The sequence below is a fragment of the Silurus meridionalis genome, chromosome 6 (genome assembly GCF_014805685.1).
Source record: "Silurus meridionalis isolate SWU-2019-XX chromosome 6, ASM1480568v1, whole genome shotgun sequence".
Classification (NCBI taxonomy): domain Eukaryota; kingdom Metazoa; phylum Chordata; class Actinopteri; order Siluriformes; family Siluridae; genus Silurus; species Silurus meridionalis.
In genome coordinates, this window is record NC_060889.1 from 31,527,520 (window position 1) to 31,550,994 (window position 23,475).

A 23,475-nucleotide genomic window follows, 5' to 3' on the forward strand; every position below is an offset into this window, starting at 1 on the left:
AGCCATTGTGAAGAATTAAAGGTGGAAACCAGCAAAACCAGCAGGAGAGGTGATGGTGATGATAAGGATGACGATCACTGTGGTGGAAACTCAACGGGAAAATGAAAACTTTTGGGAATATCCCGATATCTTTATTATTCACATGTGTGTCTTACTTTACAGTTTACATAAACATTTTTACATAAAGATAGAAGAAAAAGAGAAAAGTCAGGGTCAGAAGTTAAAAAAATCTTGTTTTCATACTTCTCTTTTTTTTTCTTTGTAAAAATATAGAACTGGATTTGATGAACTCCTGCATGAGAGAAAACTTGTACGTATCACAGATATTCATCTTCTATCAGCATTAAAAATACTGACGGTTTCCATTTTGCAGTCATTGAAAATGTCTTGTAGAAAAGAAGTCACATTAAGAATATTATTGAACATTAATCTGATTATGTATTAGAAATACTGATTACATTTACTGATTACATTTACTGTATTTGGCAGATCCCTTCATCCAGAGTCATTTATACAACTGAGTAGTCTGGGATTTGAACTGCTGATCAGAAGTCCTACTACGGAGCTACTACTTCCTGGTTGGAAAGGTGGTATGATGCTTTCAATTAGTTTCTTTAGGGGGTTGGGGGGGGGGTGTTTAACTGGTTTGTGTTTTAGATGGACATAATTTATTATTTTACTGATTCTTAAATTAAACCTTAAATGAATTCCCCTAAACAATACATGCGACTTTGTGATTTTTTTTTATATATATTATTTAAACGTCCACTTACACAACCTTTACTGTAAGTATACAATAATACACAGAAATAAAGAATAATAAATACAATATGTTATAACACAGTGTTTATTTGTTGACTTTCATTATTTTACAAGTTTTATAATAACATAAGTTATATAATGGGAAAAAAAAGTAAAAAAAAAGGGACGTGGCACAATAACGTACTAGATTTACTAGATGTACTATAAATACGTGTGTGTTTCTGCAGGGTCAAGAAATGAATCGGATAAATCATACTAGACAAAGTGTCATTGAGTGAAAGACAGGAGGTGGAGCTGGAGGTAGCAGAGCTGAAGATGTTGAGATGTTCGTTGGGAGTGACAACGATGGACAGGATTAGAAACGAGTTTATTAGAGGGAAGCGCATGAAGGACGTTTGGGAGACAAGGTGAGGGAGGCGAGATTGAGATGGTTTGGACATGTGCAGAGGAGGGACATGGGGTATATCAGTAGGAGAATGCTGAGGATGGAGACACCAGGTAGGAGGAAAAGAGGAAGTCCAAGGAGGAGGATTATGGATGTGGTGAGGGAAGACATGCAGGTAGTTGGTGTGAAAGAGGCAGATGTAGAGGACGGGGGATATGGAGACGGATTATCCATTGTGGCGCCACCTAGCGGGAGAAGCCGGAAGAAGAAGAAGAAGACTCTATGTTTCAATATATAATGTAAAAGAATATTTCTTCTGCTCAGTTACAGAAAAAGTCTTATTTTTATGAAAATTAATGTCATTGTTAAGAGGATTTTAAACACTTTGTGGAGTTTAGATCAAGCTTTTATTCAGAACCTGGTTGATTCTTTTCATGTGTTTCTGCACCCACTGGAGTTCAGGATCTACACACAACTGATTGTCTTTTTTTCACGGTAAAGCTGCAGATTAGAGAGAAGATTTACATCAGTGTAGAACTAAAATAACATCAAAAAATCTAACAAACAATAATAATCATATTACACACAACCATAAAGTAATGATGGACATAAATGATTACTTTTGATTAGGTAATAATATATAAATTAATAAATAAAAAGATGAAAACTAACATGACTCCAGGTTTTGCACACTGATGGTCTGTTACTTTATACTCTGTAATGACTCTGAAAGGGATTCGATTCTCATAGTAACTGAAACAGCATGTACCTGATCCAATTTCCTCAGTAAGAAAACATTTCCACATTCAGTTCTGTGATTAAATGTTCAATAATAAGATATGAAGCACTTTTATTCCCAGTATGAAATGCTACTGCTCATAATAATTATAGGAACAGAAATAAATAGTAAAATTTATAAAAAAAAAAATAATAATAATAACTTTAACTTACTGTGGGTTGTTGTGGCGGACTGGAGGCAGGTGATAAGCAGCAAAACCAGTAGGAAAATAAATAAAAAATGTGATTCAATGATTATTTATTTCCTTTACTTTAAAATTACTTATAGAATGGAGAAAAAGTGGAACAAAGGGATGTGGCAGAAAAATGTATTAGATTTACTACATACACACACACACATATATACATATATATATATATATATATATATATATATATATATATATATATATATATATATATATATATATATATATATATTCCTCCTTCTCAACTAGAGGAAAGGTACATTTTGCATGGAAATGAATTACCTGTTGGAGAGATGATGTAACAGATGTTTGAGGTTTGTTCAGTCTTTCATTCAGGATCTGGTCAAGTCTTTTCAAGTGGTTCTGCACCCACTGGAGTTCAGGATCTACACACACCTGACGGCTGTTTTTCAGGGTGAAGCTGCAGAGCAGAGAGAAGATTAACATCAGTGTAGAACTGCAATAAAATCAGGTAAAAATTTTAAGTAAAGTTTTAATATACTACATAGTAATAGATTCATGTTTTACAATTTAATACACCAACAGAACCATAAAACAATGAATGTAAAATGTACATTAAATAATGAGCTTTATTAGGTGATTATATATAAAATAATAGACAAGTGGATAAAACTTACATGACTGCAGGTTTTGTACACTGATGGTCTGATACATTATACCCTGTAATGACTCTGATAGGGATTGGAGTTCTCTGGTATTTGATACAGCATGTTTCTGGTCCATTAGAGTCTGTAGGAAAACATTTCCACATTCAGTTCTGTGATTAAATGTTCAATAATTCGATATTAAACACTGTAAACAATGTATATGTTAAAATGTTGCTGGATCCTGATTGGTTGCCAGGTGTTGATTGATTCTGTGGAGCAGCAGCTCTGACAGTCACACTTCAGTCACAGTGACGTGTACAGCAGACGCTCCACATTCTGTATAGAGATTTATGGTTTAACATTTATGGAAGGGGTCTTTAGTGTCAACTCTGAATTTGGTGATGTGAAAGTAATAAACAGTAAATCTGCTTCATCACAACATTCCATAACTCAGTATTTAACGTTAACAGTGTCATAAACATACAGTCGTTTATTAACGGTGTTCATTTCAACAACATGATATTGATATTACTACTACTACTAATAATAATAATTATATGGACAGAAAAAAAAAGTTACAAATTGAAAAGCTAAACTTTATCTTAATCTCTGCCTTTATGAAGGACTGAAAGCAGGTGAGAACCAGCAGAACCAGTAGGAGGAAACAAGAAATCACAACTAGAAGGTTAATCGCTATATTTAAAATACACAAATAAAAATCTTACTATGTGCCATGATGAAGGACAGTAGGCAGGAGAACCCCAGGAGGAGCAGAAGGAGAGATTGACAGAACATGTCTGCTGATGATGGAGATGATGATTGTTTAGAAGTACATTACTAACGTATATATCATGTCCACACCGGAGGTATGAGCCAATCAGACTGAGGGGTGTGTTGGGGGGTAGGAGGGCAGCTTGGGAAAAATTTCTAAAATGTTGTCTAAAAATGTGCAAAATCCCTCCCAAAACCACAATTTTTATCTAGAAGCTGGACTGGTAACTGTCCTTTTTCCACTCAATGATGTCATTTATGAAATCATTCCACCTCCAGATTTTACAGACATACACACAGACACTGATAAATACATGCAGAATGTGCCCTCTCACGAGACTGCATGGAGTCATCTCAACAGACAATCAGTGTAAAAGATGGTGGAGGTGGAGGATGTGTGTGTGTTCATGGGAGTGAGGGGGAAACTGCCTGATCATCTCTTTATTATAAACTCATGCAGTGAAAAGAATCTGTTCCTGGGAATTGCTTAGCGCATGACCAACACACACTCACACATTCACTTACACAATAACACACTTTCTCTCTATCACACACACACACACACACACACACACACAAAATAATAATACACAACCAACATACACTCACACATTCACTTACACAATAACACTTTCTCTCTATCACACACACACACACACACACACACACACACAATAATACATGACCAACACACATTCACTTACACAATAACACACTTTCTCTCTATCACACACACACACACACACACACACACACACACACAATAATAATACACAACCAACACACACTCACACATTCACTTACACAATAACACTTTCTCTCTATCACACACACACACACACACACACACACAAAATAATAATACAACCAACACACTCACACATTCACTTACACAATAACACTCTCTCTCTCTCTCTCTCTCTCTCTCACACACACACACACAGTAATACACAACCAACACACACACACATTCACTTACACAATAACACACAATCTCTCTCTCACACACACACACACACACACACACACACACAATAATACACAACCAACACACTCACATTTACTTACACAATAACACTCTCTCTCTTACACACACACACACACACACACACACACACACACCACAATAATACACGACCAACGAACACTCATACATTCACATACACAATAACACACTCACACACACACACACAGTAATACACAACCAACACACTCACATTCACTTACACAATAACACACTCTCTCACACACACACACACACAATAATACACAACCAACATACACTCATACATTCACTTACACAATAACACACTCTCTCACACACACACACACACACACACACACACACACACCACAATAATACACGACCAACGAACACTCTTTCTCTCTCTCTCTCACACACACACACACACACACACAATAATACATGACCAACACACATTCACTTACACAATAACACACAATCTCTCTCTCACACACACAGACACACACTCAATAATACACAACCAACACACACGTACACACAATAATATACTAACTAACACACACTTATATACTCAGTAACACTCACTTACATACACATAATAATATACAACCAACACACACTCACGCACATTCACATACACAATAACAAACTTATATACACAATAATACACACAGATGCACAATAACACACTCACATACGCAATAAAACACTGACACACAATAATACACACACATACACATAATAAACAACCAACACACACTCACACTCATTCACATACTGTTATGCGAGGAATCTGGAGGCAAAGCCGAAGTGAAAGCAAATGACAGTTTATTTGAGACACAGGGCAATAACCAAACACACTCGCCGTAAAGGGTGAATAATCCGGGGGCGAGTGACAGCGCGGTCCACGGTGCATGAAACACAACAAACAAGTAGTCGGTGTATGATCCACGGTGCGCTTGGAAGAAGCGCGGCGTTGAACAGTCCACGGGAAAGCGTGTGACGGGCAGCAGAACCATGAACAATAACTGACAAGGTGTGAGTGGAGGTGAGGGGTTTATATGGGATAGGTGATTGCGTGATAAACGAGGTTCAGGTGTGTATGCCTAGTATGTAGGGGATGAACTACGAGTGGGCGTGGCCCGCACAGGAGAAGGAGCAGGTAGCTCCCTGACACCACCCTCCCCAGGGGCGGCACCGACGCCTGACCCCGCGACGAGGACGGCCCCTACCCCGGGGCGCCGGGCGGTGTGGGTGAGCCGCGTGGAACTCCACCAACAAAGCCGGGTCCAGCACGTCCTGCCGGGCCACCCAAGACCGCTCCTCTGGACCGTACCCCTCCCAATCCACGAGGTACTCGAGGCGACCCCTGTGCCGTCTAGAATCCAAGACCTCCCGCACAGAGTAAACGTCCGGCTGCGCCACGACCTCCGGCTGGACGGACGACGCGGGGCCACCTGGGGGACGAGAGGAAGGCGAGACACACGGCTTCAGCAGGGACACATGGAAGGTGGGATGAACGCGGTACCTGGGCGGCAGCTCCAGCCGGTAGGACACGTCGCTGATCCGCCTGGAGACCCTGAAGGGCCCGATGTACCGGGGGCTCAGCTTACGGCACGGCAGCTTCAGCCTCAGGTCCCGTGTCGACAACCATACCAGATCCCCCGGGCGGAAATGAGGAGCCTCCAGACGCCTGGCGTCAGCGTGCCTGCGAGTGCTGCGGAGGGCCCGACGCAGCTGGGTGTGTGCCGACTCCCAGACCCGGTTGCTCTCCCGAAACCAGGCGTCCACCGAGGGCACATCGCTGGGCTCGTCCGACCACGGGAACAGGGGCGGCTGGAACCCCAGCACGCATTGGAAAGGGGTGAGACCTGTGGAATCCTGGCGGAGCGAGTTCTGGGCGTACTCAGCCCAGGGCAGGAAACGAGCCCAGTCCTCCTGGTCTTGGCTGCAGTAAGTCCTCAGGTACCTGCTCAGCTCCTGGATCTTCCGTTCCGCCTGGCCGTTTGACTGCGGGTGGTAACCAGACGTCAGGTTCACCGAGACCCCCAGGAGCTGGAAGAAGGCCTTCCAAACCCGAGACGTGAACTGGGGCCCACGATCAGAGACTATCTCCTCCGGGAGACCGAAGTTCCTGAAGACATGGGTGAACAGGGCCTCAGCTGTTTCGAGGGCGGTTGGCAGGCCCTTGAGGGGAACAAAACGGCAAGCCTTGGAGAAGCGGTCCACCGCTACCAGGACGCACGTGTGTCCCCCTGACCGTGGCAGGTCGGTCACGAAGTCGATCCCCAGGTGCGACCAGGGGCGCTGCGGGACGGGGAGCGGCACCAGCTTGCCTACGGGTAGGTGTCGTGGTACCTTGGACATGGCGCAAGTGGCACACTCCTGGACAAATCGGGTGATCTCCTCCGTCATCCTCGGCCACCAGTAACGCTGCCTGGATGAGTTGAACCGTCCTCTTCTCCCCTGGGTGGCCCGTGCCAGGACCCTCGTGAACCGACCGCATGAGCCCCCGTCGGCAGGAGGTGGGGACAAAGACACGTCCCTCTGGACAGCCCTCGGGACCCGGCTCCTGGAGAGTAGCTGAGCGAATCTCACGGTCCACGTCCCAGACGATGGGCCCCATGATGAGTGCGGAGGAAGGATGGGGTCCGGATCGCTGGGTTCCTCAGGACCGAACACCCGGGAGAGGGCGTCGGCCTTACCGTTGAGCGCCCCGGCTCGGTAGGTGACGTGAAACCGGAACCGGGTGAAGAAGAGGGCCCAACGAGCCTGCCTGGGGTTGAGCCTCCGGGCCTCCCGTAGGTACTGGAGGTTCTTGTGGTCGGTGATCACAGTGAATGGGTGCTCGGCGCCCTCCAGCCAGTGCCTCCACTCGTCCAGGGCCATCTTTATGGCCAATAGCTCACGGTTGCCGATGTCGTAATTCTGTTCCGCAGCTGAGAGCTTATGCGAGAAGTAAGCGCAGGGGTGGAGCTGTGGCGGTCGCCTGAGAGCTGGGAGAGGGCAGCCCCCACGCCGGTAGAGGAGGCATCGACCTCGACCACAAATGGGATCCGGGGATCAGGATGACGCAACACAGGGGCGAGGCAGAAGCGCTGGCGAAGCTCGTCGAAGGCCTCCTGAGCCGCTGGGGTCCATCTCAGGGTTCGTGCTTTACCCCTGAGGAGGGTCGTGAGGGGTGCAGTGACCTGGCTGTAGCCCTGGATGAACCGACGATAGAAGTTAGCAAAGCCCAGGAAACGCTGGAGCTCCTTGATCGATTCTGGAATGGGCCAATTTCTCACAGCCCTCACCTTGCCTTCATCCATCTGTATCCCCTGTGCACTGATCACGAGCCCAGGAACTGTATCTTTCCAGGTGGAACTCGCATTTGGAGAGGTTGAGATAGAGCTGGTGGGAACGGTGCCCCTAGGACGTCACAAGACGTGACGATGGTGCTCCTCCAGGTTACGTGAGTAGATCAGGATGTCATCGATGTAGACCATGACACACTTCTGGAGAAAGGGCCGGAGCACCTCGTTCATGAACCCCTGGAACACGGCTGGAGCGATGGAGAGGCCGTACGGCATGACCCGGTACTCGTAGTGCCCTGAGGGTGTAATAAAGGCGGTCTTCCATTCGTCTCCCTTTCTGATGCGTACCAGGTTGTATGCGCTCCGGAGGTCGAGTTTGGAGAACACTCTCGCCTCCCTTAGGTCCTCCAGAGCTGAAGGTACGAGCGGGAGGGATAAGGGAGAGGCGATCTGGGCGTTTAGCTGCCGGTAGTCAATGCATGGTCGAAGACCCCCATCCTTCTTTCCCACAAAGAAAAAGCTTGAGGCCGCCGGTGAAGAGGATTGGGTGATGAACCCCTGCTGGAGCGCCTGTTGGACGTACTCCTCCATAGCTCGGTGTTCCGGAGCGGACAGGGGATAAACACGGCCCTTGGGCAGCTTGGCTCCAGGAAGCAGGTCGATGCAGCAATCCCGGGCCGGTGAGGGGAGGCAGTGGCTGCTTTGGCACAAAACACATCCTCGAACGCCCGGTATTCTTTTGGAATTTCCGCCGTGGTCTTAGTAGTGGCCTCCTCTACCCTGGTGGCACCGACCACGGCCTTAGGGGCCCGTGTGGGGAGCCGGGAGAGGCAGTTTTCCTGCAGTGTGCGCCCACTCCAGAATGTCGCACGGGTCCCAGGAACACCGCGGGCGTGTTGTTGTAACCAAGGCCGCCCCAGGATCACACTGACGGTTGAGTCATCGAGCACCATGAACCTGATGTTTTCACGATGGAATAGCCCCACTTGGAGGGTGACCACTGGCGCACAGTACTTCACCCAACCCCTCCCAGTGGGCGGCCCTGGATGGTCTGGACGGCTAAGTCCTGGGAGCCCTCTCTCGGGAGCTGCAGGCGGTTGAGGCAGGCTTGGGAGATGAAGTTCCTGCTGATCCAGAGTCCACCAGAGCACATACGGAGACAGATAGGTTTGGAGTTAGAAGCATCACAGTGAGCTTAGACAAGGGAGATATGTCGGCGGGGAACTCAACTGTACTCACCGCTGTGCGAACAGGACGTCTGGTGCATCTGGCAATGGAATGGCCTGGGTTACCACAGTACAGGCACTTTCCGGCGGCCAAGCGGCTGTTTCTCTCCCTCCTGGACAACCTTTGCGAGCCCAGCTGCATCGGTTCGGTGTCGGAATCCGTGGTGGGTCCAGGATGGGCCCCTGAGGGATGGTGTAGGGGCGGGCATGCCGCCAGCCGCTGCGAGAGGCCGATGGATTTTCCTATGAACTCCTCCAGTCCCATTTTGTCATCATAGATCGCCATCGCCTGTTTAATCTCTGGTGAAAGTCCCACCGATATATGCTCAGAAGCGCCGACTGCTCCAACCACTAGATGCCGCCAGAGTGCGGAAACGCAGGCTGTATGCCGTGATGTCATCACTCCCCTGGCGCAGACTGAGCAGCTGGTCGGCGGTGGTTAGGACCCCGGAAGCGGCGCTGAAAACTTCCAGGAAGTGCGCGGTAAACAAAGCATAGGCGTTTAGTACCGGGCTTTCCGAATCCCACAGTGATTGAGCCCAGGCTAGCGCTCTTCCGGTGAGGAGTGAGATGAAGAACGCTACCTTGGACCGTTCGGAAGGAAACCGCTGCGGTTGCATCTCTATATAGAGGTTAACCTGGAGCAGGAAGCCGCGGCACTCCGACGCTTCTCCCGAAAACGTTCCCGGGAGCGCCATGGGACTGCCGGTGACCGCGGGGTTTGGTCGAGCCGCTGCTGATGGGAAGGCGGCTTGCAGCGCGCGACGAGATCCTGGACCGGTCGGAGGAGCGGCTGGGTCCGTATCCATTTCCAGGTAAGAGCCGGAAAATAGCTCTCTATTGTTTTCGTAAGGTCAGTTATTCTGTTATGCGAGGAATCTGGAGGCAAAGCCAAGTGAAAGCAAATGACAGTTTATTTGAGACACAGGGCAATAACCAAACACACTCGCCGTAAAGGGTGAATAATCCGGGGGGGCGCAGTGGCAGCGCGGTCCACGGTGCATGAAACACAACAAACAAGTAGTCGGTGTATGATCCACGGTGCGCTTGGAAGAAGCGCGGCGTTGAACAGTCCACAGGAAAGCGTGTGACGGGCAGCAGAACCATGAACAATAACTGACAAGGTGTGAGTGGAGGTGAGGGGTTTATATGGGATAGGTGATTGCGTGATAAACGAGGTTCAGGTGTGTATGCCTAGTATGTAGGGGATGAACTACGAGTGGGCGTGGCCCGCACAGGAGAAGGAGCAGGTAGCTCCCTGACACATACACAATAACACACTCACAAACACAATAATACACACACATACACAATAACACACACTCACATACACAATGACACACACTCGCATACATCATAACACACACACACACACACACACACACACACACACACACACACACACACAATTATACAATGATATACAACCAACACACACTCACATACACAATAACACACAACCACCACACATTTTAATACACACAATCAAACACAAACAACCCACACTCCCAGACACACTAACACATACTTGCATACACACACACACACACACACACACACACACACACTAAGACACAACCAACACACACTCACATACACAATAATATACAACCAACACACACTAACATATAGAATAACACACACATTTACACACACAATAAAACACAACCAACACACACTTACACACACAATAATATACAACCAACACACACTAACATATAGAATAACACACACTTACATACACAATAACACACTCATACAGTATAAAACACTCACATACACAATAACACACACTCACAATAAAACACAACCAACACACACTAACATACACACACACACACACACACACACACACACACACACACACACACACACACGTGTTGCAGCCTGATACTGAAAATGTTCAAATAGATTTATTTTCTCAATAATCTTCACTCAGTACACAATGACAAACACAATTCAGAAATGTCTGTGAAAAAAATGACCTAGACTAAAGTAAAAAATTAATTACAAATTCAAATGAATTAACTTAATATGATGTTTAAAGCAAATTGATGGCATGCTTAAGAGGAAAAATCTTTTTTTAGATATTAAACACTTTTATTTTCAAACATTCTGATTTATTATATCTTGGGCCTGCCTAATGTTCGTATGTATATGTTTCTCAGGCAGTATTCTCAGGAACTAAAGCTGCTTCTTTGTTTATTCAGATGGTTGTTTTGTGTTCCGTGACCAATACACATTCTGACAATGTGGAATCTGTTAGCAATCTTTACCTTGTGTTACGTCCCAGTCTAGGGTTGGTGTAATTCAGTAACAAGAAATCACAAAGCATGAAACAGAATAACAAAAGAACAACGCAAGCGTCAGCTAAGCGAGTTCATGATTCCCGCTTCCAACCTGACTCCTAGTTATGTCATCTATTGGAGGTTGGTGTGGCTTTAGTTAACTGGAGTGCGGGGAAGCCCTGTACTGAAGTCTCAGGATGGCACCTGCACACATAAACCACACACAAATACAATACAACCCCCAAACTACCTGCAGGTTGTAACACTTGTAAAAGCAGTGTGAACTCTCTCTCATTAGTCTTGCTGAAGTTGTGAGAGTGTTAAAGTCTCAGACACTAATGATGTATCATTAAAAAAAAAAATACAAGGTAGAAGTTATTTATGTTACATTTAGTGTATTAATGAGTTTAAATTCAAGCTTACTTTTCTTTCTCTTTTTTATTTAGTGTAATTAAACACAGCCATGGGAAAGTGTACATTTTAAATAGATTTAAAAGGAGGATTCTTTGTCATTTTTTGATCAAAGTGGATTTTTTTTCTTCAAACTGCCCTCCCAGATTCCAGCAAAATTCCTGAGGCCCACATCTGACTCACTTTCATCTGGTCCACATACCAAGTGGAAAGATGCCATTTTTGCCGTCTGCTCCTATTTGGCCAAATTTTGGCCAAAAGTAAGCCAAAGGACTGTCAACTGTCATCCATGAGTAAAACAAACAAAAGGTTACAACTGGTAATTTAGAAATATTTTGAAAATATATACCTTTGTAATTTACATATTTATGAATATTTCCATTGAAGATCCAGTACATTATAACATTTCCAAAACATAACTTTTTTACATCACATTACCAATCCAACAGTGGCAGCAAAAAAAACAAACAAACAAACACAAAAACAAACAAACAAAAACCCAGAACATTTACTTAGCTGTGCAAAGGTTAAAAAAAATAAATAAATAAATAAAAAAAGGGAACACTACAGCAAACTTGGCAACAGGGGGTATTGACTACAGCACCAGTTCCCGGCTGCACTTACTAAAATTCTAATTCAAGTTTTATTTGTCACATACACATTCATACTGAGTATGACATGTAGTGAAATCTTTTATGGCTGTCCAACATGCAAAAAACATGAAAAAAAGAAAATAATATAAAGATAAAGTAAGTAAAATTAAATAAATAAATAAAAATAGTATACAAGTATATAAAAATATATGTATAACTAAAAATTATAAAAAAATAAGGTTAAAAATAATATAATATATACACTGCCCATCCAAAAAAAAATTCACCCCTGGATTTAACTAAGCCTCCTATTGTATAATTACTGCATAGATGATTGTTTCAGCTGGCAACAAGTTATTTAACCCTGACTGATAAGTGGGTAGCTTATCATTTCTTTAACAACCATGTCGGAACACATGCCCTGTGGTCGTGGAAGAGATGTTCATCTGTTTCAGAAGGTCAAATTATTGGCCTGCATCAAGCAAAGAAAACATTCAAGGAGATTTGCTGAAACTACTAAAATTGGGTTAAGAAATGTCCAGCACATTATTAAAAACCAGAAGGGTAATGGGGAACATCATCTTCAAGAAGGAAATGTGGCCAGAAAAAAATCCTGAATGATCGTGTTTGGCAATCACTTAAACATTTGGTGAAACCAGATCGTAAAACCCAACAGTAGAACTCATGGCTGTGTTTAATAGTGAAAGTGTCAGAGAGCCACCAGTCACGCCTTCCTCCAACGCTCACACTCTCGCTTAGCCTCCCCTCCGACTAATCACCTACACCTGTCCTCCATTTACCCATCCGCTTTATAAGGCCTCTCTTCCCCATTATTTACCGTCCGATCTCAGTTACCGGCTATAGATCATCCGGACTACCTATCGCTCATACTACAGTGAGGAAAATAAGTGTTTGAACACCCTGCTATTTTGCAAGTTCTCCCACTTAGAAATCATGAAGGGGTCTGAAATTGTCATCGTAGGTGCATGTCCACTGTAAGAGACATAATCTAAAAAAAAAATCCCGAAATCACAATATATGATTTTTTAACTATTTATTTGTATGATACAGCTGCAAATAAGTATTTGAACACCTGAGAAAGTCAATGTTAATATTTGGTACAGTAGCCTTTGTTTGCAATTACAGAGGTCAAACGTTTCCTGTAGTTTTTTACCAGGTTTGCACACACTGCAGGAGGGATTTTGGCCCACTCCACCACACAGATCTTCTCTAGATCAGTCAGGTTTCTGGCCTGTCTCTGAGAAACACGGACCTTGATATGCTTCTTACAGAGCCACTCCTTGGTTATCCTGGCTGTGTGCTTCAGGTCATTTTCATTTTGGAAGACCCAGCCTCGACCCATCTTCAATGCTCTAACTGAGGGAAGGAGGTTGTTCCCCAAAAACTCGCAATACATGGCCCCGGTCATCCTCTTCTTACAGTTTTTTTCTGATTGCTTAAGCACATTTTTTGTAACTATTGGCTATTTTTGCAAAACTCTACACACAAATAAGAAAACCTTTCACCCAATTATCAAAACATTGTAGTTGCAAAAAAAAAAAAAAACTCTTGCAAAAGCGAACACAGCTAGATTAACTGTTCACACCTTCGTAAAAATGGTGTTTTCGTATCAAACAGTAAACACAAGCCATCATCTACTAAGCACACAATGTGCCAACTACACACTGATGGTATGAATACAAAACACATCTGGCTTTTGCTTTCTCTGTGTACAGATGTCAGTTTGAGGTCATACTTTTGTCATAGTGTCATGTAAACATACAAGGATCCAAACTTCAAGTATTGGTGTTTATTCACACTCATCAAAACCAAGACAAAGTCAGAACACAAAATAGTAATTTCACAAAAAAAGAAAAAAAAGACAATCAGCCTACATCATGTCGTCTTTCTGGGTCCGGCCACAAAATTTCGTCCACATCGCATGCAATATCCTCCAGTCCAAGGCACCGGGGAAAATATCTCCTTGAATGCCGTATCCAGGCCTGACATGATGCCTGGTCAATATCTCCACATGCCTCCTCCATTGCCTGTAAAAGGGCTACCTGTTGATGAGGATGACGGTCGACACTTTCCAGCGCCAGGCAGAGAAGAACTTCTCGATGGGATTTAAGAATGGAGAGTATGGAGGGAGGTTGAGTGCCATGAAGGATGGGTGGTCTGTAAACCAGTTGCGGACCAAAGCAGCCCTATGGAAACTAACATTGTCCCATATGATGACATATCGGGTATGCTCTGGTCTCTGAACAGTTAGCATGTCATGTAAGGTGTCCAGGAATGCAATAATGTGTGCAGTGTTGTATGGGCCTATGGTTGCATGATGGTGAACAACACCATTTTGGCTTATAGCTGCACACATGGTTATGTTACCACCACGTTGTCCTGGGACATTGATGATGGCAAGGTGTCCAGTAATGTTCCTGCCACGTCTCCTGGTTTTACTGAGGTTAAAACCGGCCTCATCTACAAAAAGTAGCTCATGTCCCATTGCATCTGCTTCTAGTTCCATCACTCTCTGGACAAGACAAAACAAATGCAACACATCAGGCCCATGCACAGCACTACAGTATGCACTTCCAAATTCAGAACCAATGACACTATAGCTTATCTGCACATAGTCATATCGCAGTTGCTTTACACGTTCTGTGTTTCTCTCGAAAGGAACTCTGTAAATTTGCTTCATTCTTATTCTGTGGCGCGCAAGTACAATACTTAGTGCAGAAATGCTTACACTGTGTATATTTTGAAAGATGGTGTCATTATCAATTATGCGCTGCTGTATTTTGCGCAGTCTTATTGCATTATAGGCAATCACCATGTTCACTATATGGGTCTCTTGCTCTGGAGTGAACATTCTTCCTCTGCCCCAACATCTGGACGTCTAGCAATTCTGTAAAGTAACAATTTCAGTATTTTTGCATGTATGGTACTGTTGTGTTTCTCACAACAGTACCATTGGCAGTGCTACAAAGTACTTACCGATTCTCATTTCAAAATGTCCTAATGATGCTTGCCACATTGTAGCGGCTCAAATTAGGCTGAACCCGTTGGCCAGCTTCCCTCAGGGTCATCCCATGGTTGATGACATGGTCCACTATTGTAGCTCTGATGTCATCAGTTATTCTATTTCTTACTCTTCTTACCCTTCCTCTTTTCCTCCTCGTCCTCTTCTTGCTCCTCCTTGTCCTCTTCCTCTAACTTCCTCTAACCCTCTCGCTTCTTCACCTCCACGTCCTCTCCCTCGGCCTCCTCGGCCTCTTCTTGCTCCTCCTTGTCCTCTTCCTCTTACTTCCTCTAACCCTTTTGCTTCTTCACCTCCACGTCCTCTCCCTCGGCCTCCTCGGACTCTTCTTGCTCCTCCTTGTCCTCTTCCTCTAACTTCCTCTAACCCTCTCGCTACTTCACCTCCACGTCCTCTTCCTCCATCTTCTTCACCTCCACGTCCTCTCCCTCGGCCTCCTCGGCCTCCTCTGATTTTTACTCTTCTCACTCTTACTGCTCCTTCCATTGTACTCCACACAGACAGCTTACCTGTGGCTTATTTATAGTGCTTAGGCTGATTGCAAAGTGAACTAATTATCTAAAACAGTTTTCACATGTGAAAGTGTGCCAGACAGTTGGCAAAATAGTGTTAATGATAGCCATACATGTGTATAATTTTGCTAGGAGTGTGTTGGAAATTTGGTAATTGAGTGTAAGCAGTGAGTTGTGTTTAAAGTTCTGCAAAAAGAGTGTTGTGCAGTGAATTGTGCCTACAGTTTTGCAAAGTGTGTGTTACAAAATTGCAAACTGTGTTTGTGTCAAAGCAGTGTTTGTGCTTTTAGTTTTGCAAACTCAGTGAGTGGTTTTGCTATACGTATTAATAGTTTTAGAAATTGTGCTACAAGAATCACGATTAGCGCTTAAGCATTCAGAAAAAACTGTAATACAGTGCAGTTGCCCTGTCCCATGTGCAGAAAAACACCCCCAAAGCATGATGCTACCACCCCCATACTTCACAGTAGGGATGGTGTTCTTGGGATGGTACTCATCATTCTTCTTCCTCCAAACACGTTTAGTGGAATTATGACCCAAAAGTTCTATTTTGGTCTCATCTGACCACATGACTTTCTCCCATGACTCCTCTGGATCATCCAAATGGTCATTGGCAAACTTAAGACGTACCTGGACATGTGCTGGTTTAAGCAACGGAACCGTCGGTGCCATGCATGATTTCAAACCATGACGTCTTAGTGTATTACCAACAGTAACCTTGGAAACGGTGGTCCCAGCTCTTTTCAGGTCATTGACCAGCTCCTCCCGTGTAGTTCTGGGCTGATTTCTCACCTTCCTTAGGATCATTGAGACCCCATGAGGTGAGATCTTGCATGGAGCCCCAGTCCGAGGGAGAATGACAGTCATGTTTAGCTTCTTCCATTTTCTGATGATTACTCCAACAGTGGACCTTTTTACACCAAGCTGCTTGGAAATTTCCCCGTAGCCCTTTCCAGCCTTGTGGAGGTGTACAATTTTGTCTCTAGTGTCTTTGGACAGCTCTTTGGTCTTGGCCATCTTAGTAGTTGGATTCTTACTGATTGTATAGGTTGGACAGGTGTCTTTATGCAGCTAACGACCTCAAACAGGTGCATTTATTTTAGGATAATAAATGTAGTGGAGGTGGACATTTTGAAAGCAGACTAACAGGTCTTTGAGGGTCAGAATTCTAGCTGATAGACTGGTGTTCAAATACTTATTTGCATCTGTATCATACAAATAAATAGTTAAAAAATTGTGATTTCTGGATTTTTTTTTTGATTATCTCTCTCACAGTGGACATGCACCTACAATGACAATTTCAGACCCCTCCATGATTTCTAAGTGTGAGAACTTGCAAAATAGCAGGGTGTTCTAATACTTACTTATTGTCCTCGCTGTATCTGAGGTTCCATGTTCCTAGCTACACTTCAGGTGAAGCATTCGGTTAAGTCTTCATTTCCTGCAGTCTCATTTCATACTCTTTTGTGTTTGTATTTTCAAGACCAATAAAGACCACCTGTTGTACTCTCGGGTTCTGACGCCTGGTCTATCCATAACAGAAAGTAAAAGCATTTCCACACGCACAATGCGAAGGGAACTCAAGCTGGGCTAAACAGCTGTGTAGTCTTAAGAAAATCACTTATCAGTGCGGCTAATCGGAATAAAGTCTTCAATTTGTTAGGGCACATAAACATTGGACTCTGGAGCAATGAAAGAAGGTCATGTGGTCTGATGAGTTCACCCTTTTCCAGAGTGATGGGCACATCAGGGTGAGAAGAGAGGCGGATAAACTGATCATGCCTAGTGATGATAATTCAATTTATATATAAATATATATATATATATATATATATATATATATATATATATATATATATATATATATATTGTGTGTGTGTGTGTGTGTGTGTGTGTGTTTGTGTTTGTTACGAATTACACAGAAAGGGATGTATATGACCGATATTGACAGAAGTACAGATTAAAGTGATTCAGTGTGTTTGACATTAAAGTGTCCATGTGCTGGTATAAAAGTGACATCATGCTGTGAGTTAAAGTGACATTCAATAATGTAAAAAATTGTGCTGTGAAGTGAGACAGAGAGAGAAGTCCAGGTGAAAGTTGCTGGGTTTTTCCTGTTTTAAACTCTGAATAGACTGCGGGAAGAAGCTCCTCCTCATTCTCTTTCAAGGAGTGGAAGTGCTTCGCTGAACTTAACAGAGAAAATAGTCCATTATTGGGATGGCTGAGGTCCTCAGAACACAACCTCTGCACAAGATTCTTGTTAGGTCCATAACATCTATTCTTCACTTCCTAAACTCCCTGCTCCACCTGCTTCATCATCCCTAGATGCTGAAGACTTTGCCTCCTTGTATAATAAGAAGTTTGAGGGAATCTGTCAGACCTTCACTTCCTCCCCAACAATGCCTACACTACACAGCCAGGAATCCCCTACTCTTCTGCCTTTAAATGTTTTAACCATAATAGAAGAGATACTGCAATCATCCAATCTTGCAATCTCACCACCTGCCCTCTGGATCCAATGACTATAACTATGCTTTAGACCATCTCACAAGACCTCCTACCAGTAATCTCAATGATCATCAATGGGTCCTTAGCATCTGGCAATGTGCTGCCTTCAAGCAAGTGAGGGTTATTCCCATCTTGAAGAAACCTGCTCTAGTCCATCGAACATTAACAACTACAGACAAGTATCACTTCTCTCCTTACTTTTTACATCTCTGTATTGTGCTGTTTTTAACCAACTGTCTGTCTAGCTCTCAAAGAACAACCTTCGTAATCCAAACCAGTCTGGCTTCATGCGGCACATTCCACAGAGATGGCTCTTTTGGTGATCACTGAGAAACTACATGCTGCTCGACCAGCCAAACTGTCGTCTGTCCTCATCCTCCATGACCTTTCAGCAGCATTCAACACAGTCAAGCACAAGACTCTCTTGTCAACCCTCAGGAGCCTCGGTATTTGCAGAGCAGCTTGAGAATGGTTTGCTTTCTACCTGGTAGATCGCTCATACCAGGTAACATGGAGAGGGTCCACATCTGCCCCATGCAGACTCTCCACTGGTGTCCCACAAGGCTCAGTACTTAGTCTCCTCCTTTTCTCCGTCTATACTTACTCTCTTGGTGAAGTCTTATCCTCACATGGGTTTTCTTACCACTGCTATGCAGATAACACTCAACTCAACTTCTCCTTTCTTCTCTCAGATACCACAGCTTCCGCTCGGATCTCGGCATGCTTGGTGGACATATCTTCGTAGATGAGTGCTTATCAACTAAAACTCCCAAGCCCCAGCAAAACCGAACTGCTAGTCATCCCAGGTGACTTATCTCCAGGTCAGGATCTCAGAATAACTCTTCATAAATCTCTGCTCTCCCCTTCAGCCACTGCTCGTTACCTTGGGGTAACTATATGGTAACTATGGACAATTAACTGTCCTTCTTCTTACATGTTGCTAATGTGGCTCAGTCTTGTCAGTTCCTTCTCTACAACATGAGAAGTATTCGAACATTTCTGTCCACACAGGCTGCTCAGGTGCTTGACTACTGCAGCTCTCTGCTGGCATGTCTACCTCTAAAACACTATTCATCCACTGCAAATGATTTAAAATGCTTCTGTTGTGTTCAACCTGCTTAAGTTCTCCCACACCACGCCACTGCTGTGCTCCCTTCACTGGCTTCCGGTAGCTGCACGTATCAGATTCAAATTACTGATGCTTGCCTACAAGGCCAAAAATGGACCAGCACCATCTTACCTCGGAGACTTCACGTCTAATGGCATCCTCAGTAGATTTTTGTAATTTTGGCGGTAGATGAACTGTAGAGGATTCCATGTGTATGGTAATGATGCCGCTGGGCTGGAGGGTGGTATTTGTTGAGGTGAGTTGGCATTTATTTTGGACAGGAACAATAGTGGACTGTTTGAAGCATGAGGGGACAACAGACTGTTCCAGGGAGAGGTGGAATATTTTGCTGATATATTTGATATATTTGATTTCATTTTTTTACCAAGCCCAGTTAAAAAAAAATTGAGGTAAAAACTGTTAAATCATCAATAAAGACATCTAAGAGCTATCCAAACAATCTAATACTGTACTCTAAATATATTTTATATAGAGTTAAACATTTTGTACATAATTATACATTCAGATTAGTGAAGTATCTGAGGTGGATACATGTGTTTATGGTTAAATCCTGAGGTAAGTTAAAGTGAAACTGGTTGCTCGGTTTCGGCTTCCACTTACTGACTGGATCCTGACTGGATCTTCATTTAATTTTTACACTTCCATTCATGAAATTCACCATGATTCAGAGTGACTTCTAAAGTAACTTATATTTAACATTGTTTAGTGAATTCAAGTTTATAATTCTAGAGGTGGCTACATATTATAATCATCTCGAGTAATTTTCTATGCTTGGCCCTTCCCACAAAATATTATCTTTTAACTCATACAATTTTATCATCTCTAAATGTACTCTAAATATACTTTAAAATACTTTAGATTATTTCTGTTCATGATTTATAGAGACAGTAATAATATTAGTGGTATAACTATCTGAGGGGTACATGTGCTAGTATGTTCTAGTAAAACTGGTTCAGTTTACAGCCATTTTTAACACAATTTCAGGTTTATGGCACAAAATATAAGAGTTTGAGTAAATCTGTGGTCTGAAGTGGTCCAATAGATGGCAACAAAACACTGAAAATGCTGAAGAAGAAGAAGGAGGAAAGAAAAAGGGGAAGTCATTTGTGCTTGTATGTTTCCAGTACAATCATTTTTTCCCTCAGTTTTACAGTAACTGTTAAATCTGTAGGAGTTAATAAATAATAATAAGAAAAAAACAATAAGATCATTTTGATGTGTTTGCTCAGTTCATGTGTGAATCCTGAGGTAAGTTCAAGTGAAACCAGTTCTCCAAGATTCTTCTGTGTCGTTTAACACTTACTGACTGGATCCTGACTGGATCTCAACTTCATATCCAACAGTGTTTGTGGAGCATTACTGCATTTTACCTTTTGAATAATTCACTCTGATTCTAACTGCTAGCAATTCCTTTATCATTTACTCCACTTTTCATGTTAGAAGTATGTAAATTATTAAAATAACTTAGTTTACCTCATTTTCATCAGATGATAATAATGAAAATCCTGTTTTCTTTGTCGTTGATATGCAAACCTGGTGGTCAGTAAATATCTGTTAAATATTAACTTTACTCTGATCAGCCAGAACATTCCCCCAACCTGCCTGATATTGTCTAAATATTGTCTCAATGTGTCACCAAAACAGCTCTGATCCTTCAAGGCCTGCAGTCAAAACACCCAAAACACTCTCTTCTCCTGATACCAGCTTTATCAACTGAAGAATTAGGAGATATCTTCATTAATACCGTCTGTTCACATAGTGACCATCATCATCAACATCATCATCATTATCATTAGTCATGAGCTCTCATTCTCTCATACTGGTTCTGCTGGTTCTCACCTGCCTTCAGTCCTTCACAATGGTCCAGAGTAAGATAAAGTTCACCTTTTCAATATTTTATCCTTTTTAATGTCCTTTTAATTATTATTAATAGTAGCAGTAAGAGGTTGTGGAAATAAACAGTGTTAATACACACCTGTATGTTTATGACAAAGTTAAAGTTAAATACTGAGTAATGGAATGTGGTGATGAAGCAGATTTACTGTCAATTATTTTCCCATCAACAAATCTTTTAATTGTATAGTAAGAAAAATGCTGGACACGTCCCTGTGAATGAACTGTTACTATAGCAACTATTATTACAGTATAAACCTGCACTACTGTCAGAGCTGCTGTTCTACAGAATTCAACACCTGGCAACCAATCAGGATCCAGATTTAAGAAACAGTTTATTGGATACTTCAAACCTGCATTTTATACTGAATATAAAAGTGTTTTATATCTAATTATTGAACATTTAATCACAAAACTGATTGTGGAAATGTTTTCTTACAGACCAATATGTACAAGATTCATGCTGTTCCAGATACCAGATAACTCGAATCCCTTTTAGAGACATTACAGGGTATAAAGTAACAGACCGTCAGTGTGCAAATCCTGGAGTCATGTGAGTTTTTACCTCCTCATTGTTCTTTTTATTCATTTTTAAGAATAATAATAAAAAGTGATCATTTTCATGTGCATTATTATTGTATAATTGTGTGTAATATAATATAACTGTATATAATGGTGGAGGTTTGGAGTGTGTGTGTGTGAGATTTTCTGATTTTATTGCAGTTCTACACTGATGTACATCTTCTCTCTAATCTGCAGCTTTACCCTGAAGGACAGCCAACAGGTGTGTGTAGATCCTGAACTCAAGTGGGTGCAGATGCACATGAAAACTATTGACTTGTTCTACTCATCTTCACCTCCAGCTCCATCCCCTAGTCCTTTGTTTAATAATTAATTCATATTCATACAAAATTCACTTCTGTAGTTCAGGAATTTTTATTTAGATTATTCATCAAAACATAAATTGAGACAGCATGATTCAGTTCCACAGACACTATATATATATATATATATATATATATATATATATATATATATATATATATATATATATATATATATATAAAATATACGTACAGTGTCATGATATGAAAATTATCTGCCAATCACCACCCTGATGCACGGTCATGTGTTGTGGGAATTAGGGGGCAGGACAATGGAAAACCAATAAAATACATGACTGACCTTCAGTTTGATATGTTTATCTGCTAGGTCAATTCACAACAAGCATGGTGTCAGAATTAAAAAACTAAAGCGAATAAAAGTTGGGAACTGTGTGAAGTTCAGTGCCCAGCTGGCATAAGCTCATGTTTGCCCAGGGCACTCACACCATTACCTGTCCATTTAGAGACATCAGTGTAGATTTTGAAAACCCAGCCATTAGGGAGGCACAAGCCAGTGCACTCTTAGTGCCGGTCCCAAGCCCGGATAAATGGGGAGGGTTGCGTTATGAAGGGCATCCGGCGTAAAACATCTGCCAAATCGAACATGCAGATCACAAATAAGAATTTGAAAGAAAATTGAATGACTGCAAAATGGTAGTTTTAATGCTGATAAAAAAATTATTAAAATTTTTTCTTTAACCCCGAGTTCATTAAAACCAGTTCCATTTGGATGCAAAGGAAAAAAAAGAGATAAGTATGAAAACATAATTTTGAAAAATACATTTACCCTTTTTCCTGCCTAATGAAAAGATGTTTGTAAGCTGTGAAATAAAACACGTGTAAATAATAATGATACCAGAATATCCCTAGAGGTTTTTTATATTATATATATATATATATATATATATATATATATATATATATATATATATATATATATATATAAAGGATGGCATGTGATTAGTCTCACCACATTTAGGCCGTTTCATGTTTTTTTTTGTTTTTTTTTCTGGAAATAAGTAGCTTTTTTTTCGAGCAAGTTTATTGCATACTCAGATCATCCATGTACTGTCAAATTTATACATAAATACAAATACAAATATTCCCCAATATGGCGTCTACACCACGGATTCACCGATTAAAATTCATGACGGCGTCCCAACGCAAACCCGCGAAGGCTCCAGTGATCACGTGG

General features: G+C 42.4%; 1 long non-coding RNA gene across 1 annotated transcript; it reads left to right on the forward strand.

Moving 5' to 3' along the window:
• Window positions 1-20,472: 20,472 nt before the first annotated feature.
• Window positions 20,473-22,381, forward strand: LOC124387997. The gene is made up of 4 exons (XR_006926311.1): window positions 20,473-20,751; window positions 21,148-21,371; window positions 21,838-21,949; window positions 22,156-22,381. It is a non-coding gene; the product is annotated as an uncharacterized LOC124387997 (long non-coding RNA).
• The last annotated feature ends 1,094 nt before the right edge of the window (window positions 22,382-23,475 follow it).